Here is a 13,378-nt window from a genome sequence, read left to right on the forward strand (position 1 = left end):
TTTGGTTAAAAAAGTTTGAGATTTTTTTAAGCGCAACAATAACAGAAAAGTATGTAATCATGGGTATCATTTTAATCATATTGACCCACAAAATAAAGAACACATGTCATTTTACCGTAAATTGTACGGTGTGAAAACAAAACCTTCCAAAATTTGCAAAATTGGGGTTTTCTTTTTAATTTCTCCACACAAATTGTATTTTTTTTGATTGCGCCATACATTTTATGGTAAAATGAGTGATGTCATTATGCAGGGCAACTGGTCATGCAAAAAACAAGCCCTCATACTAGTCTGTGGATGAAAATATAAAAGAGTTACGATTTTTAGAAGACAAGGAGGAAAAAACGAAAACGCAAAAATAAAATTGGCCTGGTCCTTAAGGTTAAAATGGGCTTGTTCCTTAAGGGGTTAAAAAGCATAAGAGATTAGAGACACACGACAGGTGTCTCTGAACATTTCCGATGCCTTAGCTGAAAGTCACATTGACTCCAATAGCTGTATGCCTGCTGTATGAGGAAATCAGTCGACACTTTTCGCTGCCAGGTATTCTGGTATTCCCTAAGGTCATGTGTTTCTCCCTCCTTTTCCTATTCTTACATGGCACCAACACCATTTTACCCGGTTCGGCCGATGCTCCTAACCTGAACTTTTCCTAAAGTTCTGACCAAATTAGGGTTTGCTGGAATTGGTCCACTCAACTCTAGTTATCAATATTTAAAACAATTGAAATTGTAAAAGATTTTGAAGAAAATTAATTCTTGATTTGGTTTTAATTTTTATAGATGGATATCCGGGCACACCGGGAACACCAGGGCAGATCAAATGGGGACTGAGTGAGTGTCCTATATAAAAAGTACAGGTTCAAAGTAAAATATTTCTTCTGTAATGGATATAAGATTTCTTTATAATATATTTTATAGTGAAAATATTGTTTAATAAATAAGTAAAAGATTTTGCAGAAATTGGATTAACGATCTTGTCTTTTTTCATGTAGATGGATATCCGGGAACACCGGGAACCCCAGGCCAGTTCACATGGGGACTAAGTAAGTGTCTTACCCATATAAAGTATAGATCACAAAGTAAAATAATTACTTGTGTGATGAATATAAGTTTAAAAATGTTTGTGAAAACAGCTTTTCAAATAAAGATAAAAGATGTTTTTTACAATTTTTATTTTAGAAGATTTTGCAGAAATTGGATTAATGATCTTGTCTGATTTCATGTAGATGGACAGCCGGGTACACCGGGCACACCAGGCCAGATGACATGGGGACTAAGTGAGTGTACTAAAAAGTGCAGGTTCATAGTAAAATATTTATTCTGTGATGGATAGAAGATTTTTTTTACATTTTAATATCTGTTTTAGTGAAAATAGTGTTTGAAAAATAATTAAAAGATTTTGCAATAATTGGATTAATGATTTTGTCTTATTTCATGTAGATGGACAGCCGGGTACACCGGGCACACCAGGGCAGATGACATGGGGACTAAGTGAGTGTACTAAAAAGTGCAGGTTCATAGCAAAGTATTTATTCTGTGGTGGATATAAAATACATTTTAACATTTGTTTTAGTAAAAATAGTGTTTGAAAAATAATTAAAAGATTTTGCAAAAATTGGATTAATGATTTTGTCTTATTTCATGTAGATGGACAGCCGGGTACACCGGGCACACCAGGGCAGATGACATGGGGACTAAGTGAGTGTCTTACCCAATAAAGTGTAGATTTGAGAGTACAATAATTCCTTGTGTGATGGATATAAGTATAAGTTTAATATATATTTTGAGAAAAAGTTCTTTAAATAATGGTAAAATATTTTACAAAATTGGATTAATGATCTTGTCTTATTTCATGTAGATGGATATCCGGGAACACCAGGAACCCCAGGCCAGTTCACATGGGGACTAAGTAAGTGCCTTACCCCAATAAAGTATAGATCACAAAGTAAAATAATTACTTGTGTGATGAATATAAGTTAAATTTTTTTTGAGAAAACAGCTTTTCAAATAAAGATAAAAGATGTTTTTTTACAATTTTATTTTTTACAAAAATTGGAATAATGATCTTGTCTGATTTCATGTAGATGGACAGCCGGGTACACCGGGCACACCAGGGCAGATGACATGGGGACTAAGTGAGTGTACTAAAAAGTGCAGGTTCATAGTAAAATATTTATTCTGTGATGGATAGAAGATTTTTTTAAATTTTAATATCTGTTTTATTGAAAATAGTGTTTGAAAAATAATTAAAAGATTTTGCAATAATTGGATTAATGATTTTGTCTTATTTCATGTAGATGGACAGCCGGGTACACCGGGCACACCAGGGCAGATGACATGGGGACTAAGTGAGTGTCTTACCCAATAAAGTGTAGATTTGAGAGTACAATAATTCCTTGTGTGATGGATATAAGTATAAGTTTAATATATATTTTGAGAAAAAGTTCTTTAAATAATGGTAAAATATTTTACAAAATTGGATTAATGATCTTGTCTTATTTCATGTAGATGGATATCCGGGAACACCAGGAACCCCAGGCCAGTTCACATGGGGACTAAGTAAGTGCCTTACCCCAATAAAGTATAGATCACAAAGTAAAATAATTACTTGTGTGATGAATATAAGTTAAAAATTTTTTGAGAAAACAGCTTTTCAAATAAAGATAAAAGATGTTTTTTTACAATTTTATTTTTTACAAAAATTGGAATAATGATCTTGTCTGATTTCATGTAGATGGACAGCCGGGTACACCGGGCACACCAGGGCAGATGACATGGGGACTAAGTGAGTGTACTAAAAAGTGCAGGTTCATAGTAAAATATTTATTCTGTGATGGATAGAAGATTTTTTTAAATTTTAATATCTGTTTTATTGAAAATAGTGTTTGAAAAATAATTAAAAGATTTTGCAATAATTGGATTAATGATTTTGTCTTATTTCATGTAGATGGACAGCCGGGTACACCGGGCACACCAGGGCAGATGACATGGGGACTAAGTGAGTGTCTTACCCAATAAAGTGTAGATTTGAGAGTACAATAATTCCTTGTGTGATGGATATAAGTATAAGTTTAATATATATTTTGAGAAATAGTTCTTTAAATAATGGTAAAATATTTAACAAAATTGGATTAATGATCTTGTCTTATTTCATGTAGATGGATATCCGGGAACACCGGGAACCCCAGGGCAGATGACATGGAAAATAAGTGGGTATCTTACCCAATAAAGTATAGATTACAAAGGGAAATAATTCTTTGTGTGATGGATATAAGTTATATATATATGTGTGTGTGTGTGGAGTGCTGCGGGATGCATTTACTTTGCTATCTATATCTATCTATCTATCTATCTATATATATATATATATATATATATATATATTTTTTTTTTTTTATTTTTTTTTTTTTGCGAAAACAGCTTTTCAAATAAAAATAAAATATTTATTTATTTATTTATTTTTACAAAAATTGGATTAATTTTCTTGTGTGATTTCATGTAGATGGACAGCCGGGTACACCGGGAACACCAGGCCAGATGACATGGGGACTAAGTAAGTGTCTTACATAAGACATAAATAAATAAATAAAATAAATGTAGCGGTGAATACATTTAAATAAAAAAGGACCAAAGTATTAGGCTCTGTTCACACAGTGTAATTTTAGGCACATTTCATGGATTTACATAGAGCACCTTCATGCAATTTGTTTGTGATTTTGCGGACGCACTTTTTCCTTAGGGAAGATTACAAATATCTTTGAAGGGGTATTCCAGGAAAAAACTTTTTATTATATATCAACTGGCTCCAGAAAGTTAAACAGATTTGTAAATTACTTCTATTAACACATCTTAATCCTTTCAGTACTTATGAGTTGCTGATGTTTAGTTGTTCTTTTCTGTCTAAGTGCTCTCTGATGACACGTGTCTCGGGAACCGCCCAGTTTAGAAGCAAATCCCCATAGCAAACCTCTTCTACTCTGTGCAGTTCCCGAGACAAGCAGAGATGGCAGCAGAGAGCACTGTTGCCAGACAGAAAAGAACAACTCAACTTCAGCAGCTGATAATTATTTGAAGGATTAAGATTTTTTAATAGAAGTAATTTACAAATCTGTTTAACTTTCTGGAGCCAGTTGATATATATATAAAAAAAGTTTTTTTTTCCTGGAATACCCCTTTACAGATGTCACATCAACTTCTCTGTACATGGGAGGGAAGACATCATAAGATTAGGCAAAGCCATAAAATGGAGTTTTTATTACCAATATGACTCCTAATAATTTGGTCCATTTTGACAGAAAGCATTTAGATTTTTCCGTAGACTTTCCTAGAACAAAGCATTAGAATAACAATATGTTTTTTATTCCTATTTTACGGATGTCTTTTTCTGGTGATTTTACGATGTGTGAACTCAACCTTCAGCCACTTTCACATAAGATATTTGGCCTCCATATATTTGCTTTGTGGACCATAATAGAGTTAAAGGGGTACTCCGCTGAAAAACTATTTTTTTTTTATCTACTCATGCCAGAAAGTTAAACATATTTGTAAATTACTTCTATTAAGAAATCTTAATCCTTCCAGTACTTATTAGTGGCTGTATACTACAGAGGAAATTCTTTTATTTTTGGATTTCATTTCTGTCACGACCACAGTGCTCTCTGCTGACATCATGACCACAGTGCTGTATGCTGACACCTCTGTCCATGTCAGGAACTGTCAAGAGTAGGAGAAAATCCCCATAGCAAACATATGCTGTTATGGACAATTCCTAAAATGGACAGAAATGTCAGCAGAGAGCACTGTGGTCATGATGTCAGCAGAGAGCTCTATGTTCATGATGTCAGCAGAGAGCACTGTGGTCATGATGTCAGCAGAGAGCACTGTGGTTGTGACAAGAAATCCAAAAAGAAAAGAATTTCCTCTTTAGTATACAGCCGCTAGTAAGTACTGGAAGGATTAAATATTTATTTATTTACAAATCTGATTAACTTTCTGGTACCAGTTGATTTAAAGAAACAAAGTTTTCCACCGGAGTACCCCTTTAATGTTATATAATAGTGCGACCGTCATCTCTTCTCCAGATACAATTCACAAATAAAGTCTATAGAGGGGGAATGACATACAGACTCATCCCAATGTTGTGATCTTTTCTGTATTTATTGTTCTAGGTCTATAAGTCGTCATCAGTGTTTATTATTTATGTGAAACTGTGGGAGGAGCTTCTCATGTCTCCATTTATGAGACGTCTTCTATTTCCTAAAGTCAAAGGATAGACACGTTTTGTCCTTAAAGGGGTACTAGGGATAGGGGATAAGATGTCTGATCGCGGGGGTCCCACCAATGGGGACCCCCGCAATCTTTCATGCAGCACCCACCTGTGTGAGCTGCACAGAGCAATGATCGCTCCGTGTCTGCAAGGTCATGACTACAGGGCCAAAGTATCTCCTCCCCTTGTCACGCCCTGCCCCCTCAATGTAAGTCTATGGGAGGGGGCGTGACGGCCGTCACGCCCCCTCCCATAGACTTGCATTGAGGGGGCGAGGCGTGACATCACAAGAGGCGGAGTCATGACATCTTAGGGCCGGAGTACCCCTTTAATTCTTACAGATAATGTACTTGGAATACCTGGGATGCCGAACGTGCCAAGTGAGTATGAGAAGAAGAATAGGTCATATGGAAAATATGGTATATTTAAAGGGGTTATCAAGGAAATCAACTGGCTCCAGAAAGTTAAACAGATTTGTAAATGACTTCTATTAAAAAAATCATAATCCTTTCAGTACTTATGAGCTGCTGAAGTTGAGTTGCTCTTTTCTGTCTAAGTGCTCTCTGATGACACGTGTCTCGGGAACTGTCCAGAGTAGAAGCAAATCCCCATAGCAAACCTCTTCCACTCTGTGCAGTTCCCGAGACAGACAGAGATGTCAGCAGAGAGCACTGTTGTCAGACAGAAAAGCACAACTCAACTTCAGCAGCTGATAATTATTGGAAGGATTAAGATTTTTTTTATAGAAGTAATTTACAAATGTGTTTAACTTTCTGGAGCCAGTTGATATATAAAAGAATTTTTTTTCCTGGAATACCCCTTTAATATTAGCATTGAAAAGACATTTTTAAATATTTTTATATCCTGAAACACATGATATGATGATGGTTCCACTTACACCACTTTGGTAATAGGTGGGCGGAGCATAGCCGAGGGGGCGTGGACTCCTGTCACCCAATGGGTTTACGATCATTTACTCTACCAATTGAAGCTGAATTTTCATTTATTGACGCCACAGATGCCGGAGTCTAGATGAAGTTTAGATAAAGACCAATGTGTAACATGCCGGGATTTAGGAAAGGAGAATCTGTTACCAAATTTATGTATAAAAGAACAAAACAAAAAAATCTGAGCGATCTGAAGTAGTAATATTCATGTTTTTGGTTTATTTCTTACAGATTCGTTACCGGGACAGATACCCGAGAACGCAGTGGAGTCAGGTAGGGGGCGCCCTCTATAGCGCAGTGCCCATCCCATGGGGGATACATCCAGTAATCTTATATATATAATGTAACCTGTGATAGCATTAAAGAGGTTGTGCAGCAGCACCAGGGACAAGAGAGGACAAGGCATCAGAGTAAATATTAAAGAAGAACTCCCTGTAATAAAAATGTATCCCTACCCTAAGGATGGGTCAGATGGTGCGGAGTCCGACCGCTAGGACCCCCCGCGATCTGACAATTATCCTCTATCCTTAGGGTAGCTTTTTATAAACTGTGTTCCTCTTTTAAAGGGGTACTCCACCACTAGACATCTAATCCCTTATCCAAAGGATAGGGAATGAGATGTGTGATCACGGGGGTCCTGCCGCTGGAGCCGTCACACCCCTCCCATAGACAAAAATGGAACCCAGCATTCGCTCAGGACGCTGGGTGCTGCGTGGAGTTGGATAGGGGATAAGATATCTAGCGGCGGAGTACCCCTTTACGTCATCTAATGCCTAAAAAAAATTTTTATAACAAATTTACAAAAACTAGATTTCAATTTCTTTTGCTTTTAAGGAGTTTGAATCTTTAAAGGGGTTCTCCGGCGCCAAGACATCTTATCCCATATGCAAAGGATAGGAGATAAGATGCCTGATCACGGGGGTCCCGCGAATGTGCTCCGGGGTCTGATTATAATGGGGTGCTGCGTACAAGATCACGGGGGTCCTGCGAATGTGCTCCGGGGTCTGATTATAATGGGGTGCTGCGTGCAAGATCACGGGGGTCCCCAGTGGCGGGACCCCCGTGATCAGGCATCTTATCCCCTATCCTTTGCATAGGGGATAAGATGTCTTAGCGCCGGAGTACCCCTTTAATTTATAAAACCTCAAGATCATTATTTGATAGTCTTTACTACTAGTGTTGGGCACGAATATTCGCAGTTCAAATTTTTACCGCGAATGTCGCAAATTCGCCAATTCACGAATATTGCGAATATATTCGCTATATATTCGAAATTGTAAATATTAGCTTTTTTCCCACATATTCCTTCTTTTTACTTGTGGGCCAATTAGAATGATGCAAATACACTTGTCAGAGGTTATCAACAACATCCCGCGCAACCAATAGGAAAGTTGCCCCCCCCCCCTCACAGGTGTCTTCATCAAATACGGCATTATGTGAATATGTGAATATAACGAACATGTGAAATTCACAAATATAAGATGAATATTCATCTATATATTCGCAAAATATCGCAAATTCGAATATGGGCAATGCCGCTCCTCACTATTTACTACCTCATATTAGGGTCATGTCTTCCTCACCTTCCAGCTGTCTGTACTGTAATTTCCCCATCATTAGATCATCTCTAAGTGTTCAGGACTCTCTATACTGAAAAGAAGACAGGAAGGAGAGGGAGGAGGGGGACGCAGCTGCAGGTGGAGGGGGATTCTGCTGCAGGTGGAGGGGGATTCTGCTGCAGGTGGAGGGGGACGCAGCTGCAGGTGGAGGGGGATTCTGCTGCAGGTGGAGGGGGACGCAGCTGCAGGTGGAGGGGGACGCAGCTGCAGGTGGAGGGGGACGCAGCTGCAAGTGGAGGGGGAGTAAGGGGAGGCCTGATTGTCCTAACTGGTGGCAGAGTTAGGGGAAGATTTATCAAAACCTGTCCAGAGCAAAAGTTGCTGAGTTGCCCATAGTAACCAATCAGATTGCTACTTTCATTTTTCAGAGGCCTTTTCAAAAATGAAAGCAGCAATCTGATTGGTTGCTATGGGCCACCCAGCAACTTTCTTCTGGGCAGGTTTTAATAAATCTCCCCCATAGAAATCCTATCACCCGACGCCCGGGACATGTAGTTCCGGTCGCCGGGCAGGGGAATTTTTCATGCAATTATCCCTGTATCGGGCAAGCAGGGCCGGACCGACTTCCCCCTTTATTTTATAATGCCAGTGTGAGGTGCAGACTGACAGGAGGAGCGGACGCAGACTTGCATTGGACACAAGTTTGCACCCCCACACTGGTGCTCAGGGTGTATGGAGTGGGCTCCCAACTCAAGACCGCTCCAAACTGAAATCAGCCGGGGGCCGCTGCTAATAGGTCGTCGTGCAGCGATCACCGTGGCCAGCTATTAACCCTGTAGATTGTCGCTGTCAAAGTTGACAGTGGTGTCTAAAGGGATCTTTTAACCATCCCTTGAGGGCTTACCTCTTCATCCATGGCTGCCCCATAGATCAGCATGTGATTGAGCATGCCTTGAGCAGGCTCAACCAAATGAACACAGATCAATGGAGTTCAATAGAACTGCATTGATCTGTATGAGGAATCTAATGAATCCTCCTAATAAAGTGTATTTAAAAAAAAAAAAAGATTAATAAAAGTTTTAAAAAACACCCATTAACCCCTTCTATATTAAAAGTTCACATCACCCCCCTTTTCCTATTTTCCATATAAAGATATGTAAACATAATAAAAATAAACATATTTGATATTGGCGTGTGCGTAATTGTCCAAACTATTAAAAAATAACATGTTATATCCTGTACGGTAAATGGCGTTAACGTAAAAAAAATACCAAATCACAGAATTGGGTTTTTTATTTTTATAACATCATATCCCAGAAAAAATTAAGTAAAAAAGTTTTCAAAAAGTCCAATCAGTACCAAAATGGCACCGATACAAACAGCAGATTATGGCCCCAAAAATTAGCCCTCATACAGCCCAGTATACAGAAAAAAAACATATTATAGGGGTCAGGCATTTTTTTCAAAAATTTTAAAGTTCAAAAAAAGTGAAAAGTAAAAAAAAATAAAATTTGGTAAAACATGACGGAAACTAAACAAATGTGGTGTTGGTGTAATCAGGCCGACCAAAAGTATCAAAATAAAATGTACGTTTGACCACAAGGTGAATGGGCAGGTAAATAATGAATTTTTCCGAGCATAAGTTATGGAAAAATGAAAGGTGTCATTACAAAGTATAATTGGTCCCGCAACAACAAAAAGCCTCATATGGGTCTGTAGATGGAAAAAGAAGAGTTATGGATATTATGGGACATGGAGGGGAAAAAAAGGGCAGAAACTAAAAAAGACCTTATGTACAGACTATTTTGGTTTAAATTATTTTGTCTACCAGGACAAGTGGGTTTTCATGAGGGACAAGTAGCTTGTGTTCTGCTTTAGTCCCTTGGACAAGCAGTTTTTTCCCCCCACACCCCTGTAACCCTTCCAGTACTTATCAGCTGCTGTATGCTCCACAGGAAGTTTTGTAGTTCTTCTCTGTCTGACCACAGTGCTCTCTGCTGACACCTCTGTCCTGACATGGACAGGGGTGTCAGCAGAGAGCACTGTGGTCAGACTGGAAAGAACTACACAACTTCCTGTGGAGTATACAGCAGTTGATAACTACTGGAAGGGTTAAGATTTTTATATAGAAGTAATTTACAAATCTGTTTAATTTTCTGCCACCAGTTGATGTGAAAACATTCCCCCCCCCCCCCAGAGTACGCCTTTAAGTCTTTTTAAAGTAATTATATAATATACTGTATGTGAGGCCTAATATTATTCCTATTTATCTACAATAGTGGCAAACACAGGAAAAAAGTTCCTCTCCGGATTCCTTCAGAATGACATCACTGATCAGCCCCCGGATACACAGATCGTGGTGACTGCACCTTTAGGACCCGCCAAGGTTACAGTTCATCTACACAAGAATGACTTTAAGAAGGAGGTGACGGTAAAGAAAGGAGAAACGGTGGTGGTTCCTATAACCTCTAAGACTGAGCTGAAGGGGACAACGAAAAACAAACATCCCATAAGGATTGAGTCTGATGCCGATATCACCGTCATGTCCCGAAATTACAAGGGCAACAGTGGTGATGTGGCCTTAATCTACCCAGTCCGGCAGCTGGGGAAGGAATATTATATCATCACCCCTCCAGGCGGAGCCGAAGGTCAATTCAAAGAGTTTTCTGTAACTTCCTATGACAAGGCAACAACCATTGACATCACAATGAAGGGATCTGTCACCATAAAAGGGAAAAAATATTCCAAAGGTGACAAGATGACCCTGAACCTGATGCCATTTGAGACTTACCAAATTCAGAGTAAGGACGACCTCTCGGGTACCAGAGTGTTGGGCCACAATAAGATTGCCGTCATTGCCGGACACACATGTGCTCAGAATAACATTGGTTGTAGCCATGTCTACGAGCAACTCAAGCCCACTGATAGTTGGGGAACCTCCTTCTTTGTCCCAGGCATGTCCTTCCAATCTAAGTATGACACGGCGCTCATCATGGCTTCCAAAAACACTTCCATCACATACCAGTCTGGAACAACCAATGTCACCAAGACGATGGCTGCCGGAGATCTCCTTCAGATTAACCTAAATGTGTCTTCACCACTCTCCATCCAGAGCAGCAATGCCATCCAAGTCTTGCTTTATGGCCGTGGTGGGACCTTCGGAGGAAAAGCATTTGGCTCATTCTTAACAAATATTCAAGACACTGATTCATTTGGCCTCAGCTTTAGTGTAATCGGAGAAGATCAATTTGACACTAACTTGGGTGTTATCATGGCCAGGAGCTCAAGTGCCCCAGAAATTCAGCTCGACGGCAAATCTCCCAATAAACTTGAGTGGAAGAAATTCCCCAGATCGGATTATTCCTGGGCGGAATATAACTATGGGGGCGGTTCCAGCACACACACCATTCAACATCCTTCTATTCCCTTTGGACTCTTGAGTATGGGCTATAGCTTGAACAAGGCCTACGGATCTTTGGCTCCTTGCTTTAAAGGTAAATTACATATTTTTCTCATTATATTCATCTAGTTAAAGTGGGATTGACTTTATGATGACCGGTGATTGGGAGGACACCAAATACCGGGGTCTTGTGTCATGTTCAGGCTCTAACATTCTATAATACATAAAACACAGTGAAAAGTTCTCTTTAACCCCTTAAGGACACATCTTATTTTGGCCTTTAGGACACTGCTGTGGGGTTTCATTTTTTACTCATGCTCATGATCCATGTGTATATGTGATTTTTTAATAGTTAAAAAAAAAATTCTGGGATGTGAAGTAACCAAAAGGCAACAATTTTGGACTTTAAAAAAAATGTTTACGCCATTCCTCTTATGGGACCATTAACATTATATTTTTATAATTCTGACATTTAGGCCTGTGCCAATACCAAATATGTTTGTTAATATATATATAATTTTTTTTTTTTTGTAAAATGGTAGAAAGGTGGAGATTTACATTTTTATTACCACTGGGTCCCCGTCTACTGATAGCAGCTTCATGTGCAGGAGATAAATGTCCATCCTGGTGTGTTAGGTACCAGGGCGTATATTTACATTCATTGTCCTTAAAGGGTTAAAAAATAAATGATAAATAAATCTCCTTGTTATTTCTTATTTGTAGGAACAAGAAATCTATGGGGAAAAGGTAATAAAACTCTATTGTAACATTTCAGTAAATCAACCAATATGGAATCCTTCTAGTGAGTGATGGATGTTTCCTCTTATATTTAGGTTTATGGAAACTTCAGTACAAGTCGGGCCCCATACACTATAACTGGAGTGAGTACACCATTTCCATGCACCCCACAATAGAAGATTAATGGTATGAGCTGCAAAGACCCCAAATAGAAGTATCAATTTTGAATAGAAAGCTGAACAGTAAATTAAAGAGGATTTCTGAGGGTCAGGTACATCTGGAGGATAGTGCCATTTTACTCTGATTTCCTTCTCTTTTGGTACTAGAATCGGCTTTTTACTGCCAGGTTGTGCAATTTCTTCTATGATGATGTCATCTCTAGTGACCACGGTAACCGTTCACCGCCAGCATGGTGCCATGACCGACCATCTTTGTCATGTGACGCTCTTGGGGAAGATATCACACCCTGGAATTGTGAACCTAAAACCTGTGGGTCGGGGGTCATAGCTGGGAAGGGAAGAGTTTTACAATGTGGGAGCAGCTGGGGGTCCTCATTATGTGGGAGCAGCCGGGGGTCCTCATTATGCAGAGATTTCTACTGTATGTATAAATGGGTCCTCCATGATTTAGGTTAGGCAGTTATGGTTCCATCAGTGGGGTCTGGGATTTCCCGATGGTAGTCCATGGAGGGGCCGGGGTGCCCATGTCCACTTTATTGTTCTGAATAGGGGGTTGTGTTCTACAGATCATAGATTCAGGGATCCCCTCTAAAATATTACACAAGACGACCTCATGACTCTGGACGGGGTGTAACCTTTATCTCTTCCCTCTTATAGATGTCGCTGGTGGATTTCCAGGTAATTTGCATTATTGCTGCATTTAAGCCTAAGACATAATTTATCATCAGAGGAAAATATTCAATTTACTTAGCGAGTACCTGTCATGATCTTGTTAAATGTTATATACTCCTCCCTGGTCACTGCCCCCATCATGATAAATGTTATATACTCCTCCCAGGTCACTGCCCCCATCATGATAAATGTTATATACTCCTCCCAGGTCACTGCCCCCATCATGATAAATGTTATATACTCCTCCCAGGTCACTGCCCCCATCATGATAAATGTTATATTCTCCTCCCAGGTCACTGCCCCCATCATGATAAATGTTATATACTCCTCCCAGATCACTGCCCCAGTCATGATAAATGTTATATTCTCCTCCCAGGTCACTGCCCCCATCATGATAAATGTTATATACTCCTCCAAGGTCACTGCTCCATCATGATAAATGTTATATATGTCAGGATCTGGATACTGTGAGGATACTGGTGGTGGATCCTCTGTGTCAGTGGGGTGATGACGTGGGCCGTACCAGGGGAACGGAGTCTAAGGGGTTACTGGTATTCACCAGAGCCCGCCGCAAAGCGGGATGGCCTTGCAGCGGCAGGTAACCCCCAGGTCGTT

The 13,378-nt window shown here is 39.4% G+C and overlaps 1 protein-coding gene across 1 annotated transcript in view; it reads left to right on the forward strand.

The window, feature by feature from the left end:
• The first annotated feature begins 12,018 nt into the window (after positions 1 to 12,018).
• The window catches only part of LOC130341775 (IgGFc-binding protein-like), a 74,259-nt gene continuing 72,899 nt past the window's right edge, over positions 12,019 to 13,378 (forward strand). The window contains exons 1-2 of the mRNA XM_056554234.1: positions 12,019 to 12,055; positions 12,749 to 12,769. The gene's annotated coding sequence lies outside the window, so the exon portion shown is untranslated. The remainder of the gene's footprint in view (positions 12,056 to 12,748; positions 12,770 to 13,378) is intronic.

This window comes from Hyla sarda, unplaced genomic scaffold, assembly GCF_029499605.1.
Source record: "Hyla sarda isolate aHylSar1 unplaced genomic scaffold, aHylSar1.hap1 scaffold_627, whole genome shotgun sequence".
In the NCBI taxonomy this organism is placed as follows: domain Eukaryota; kingdom Metazoa; phylum Chordata; class Amphibia; order Anura; family Hylidae; genus Hyla; species Hyla sarda.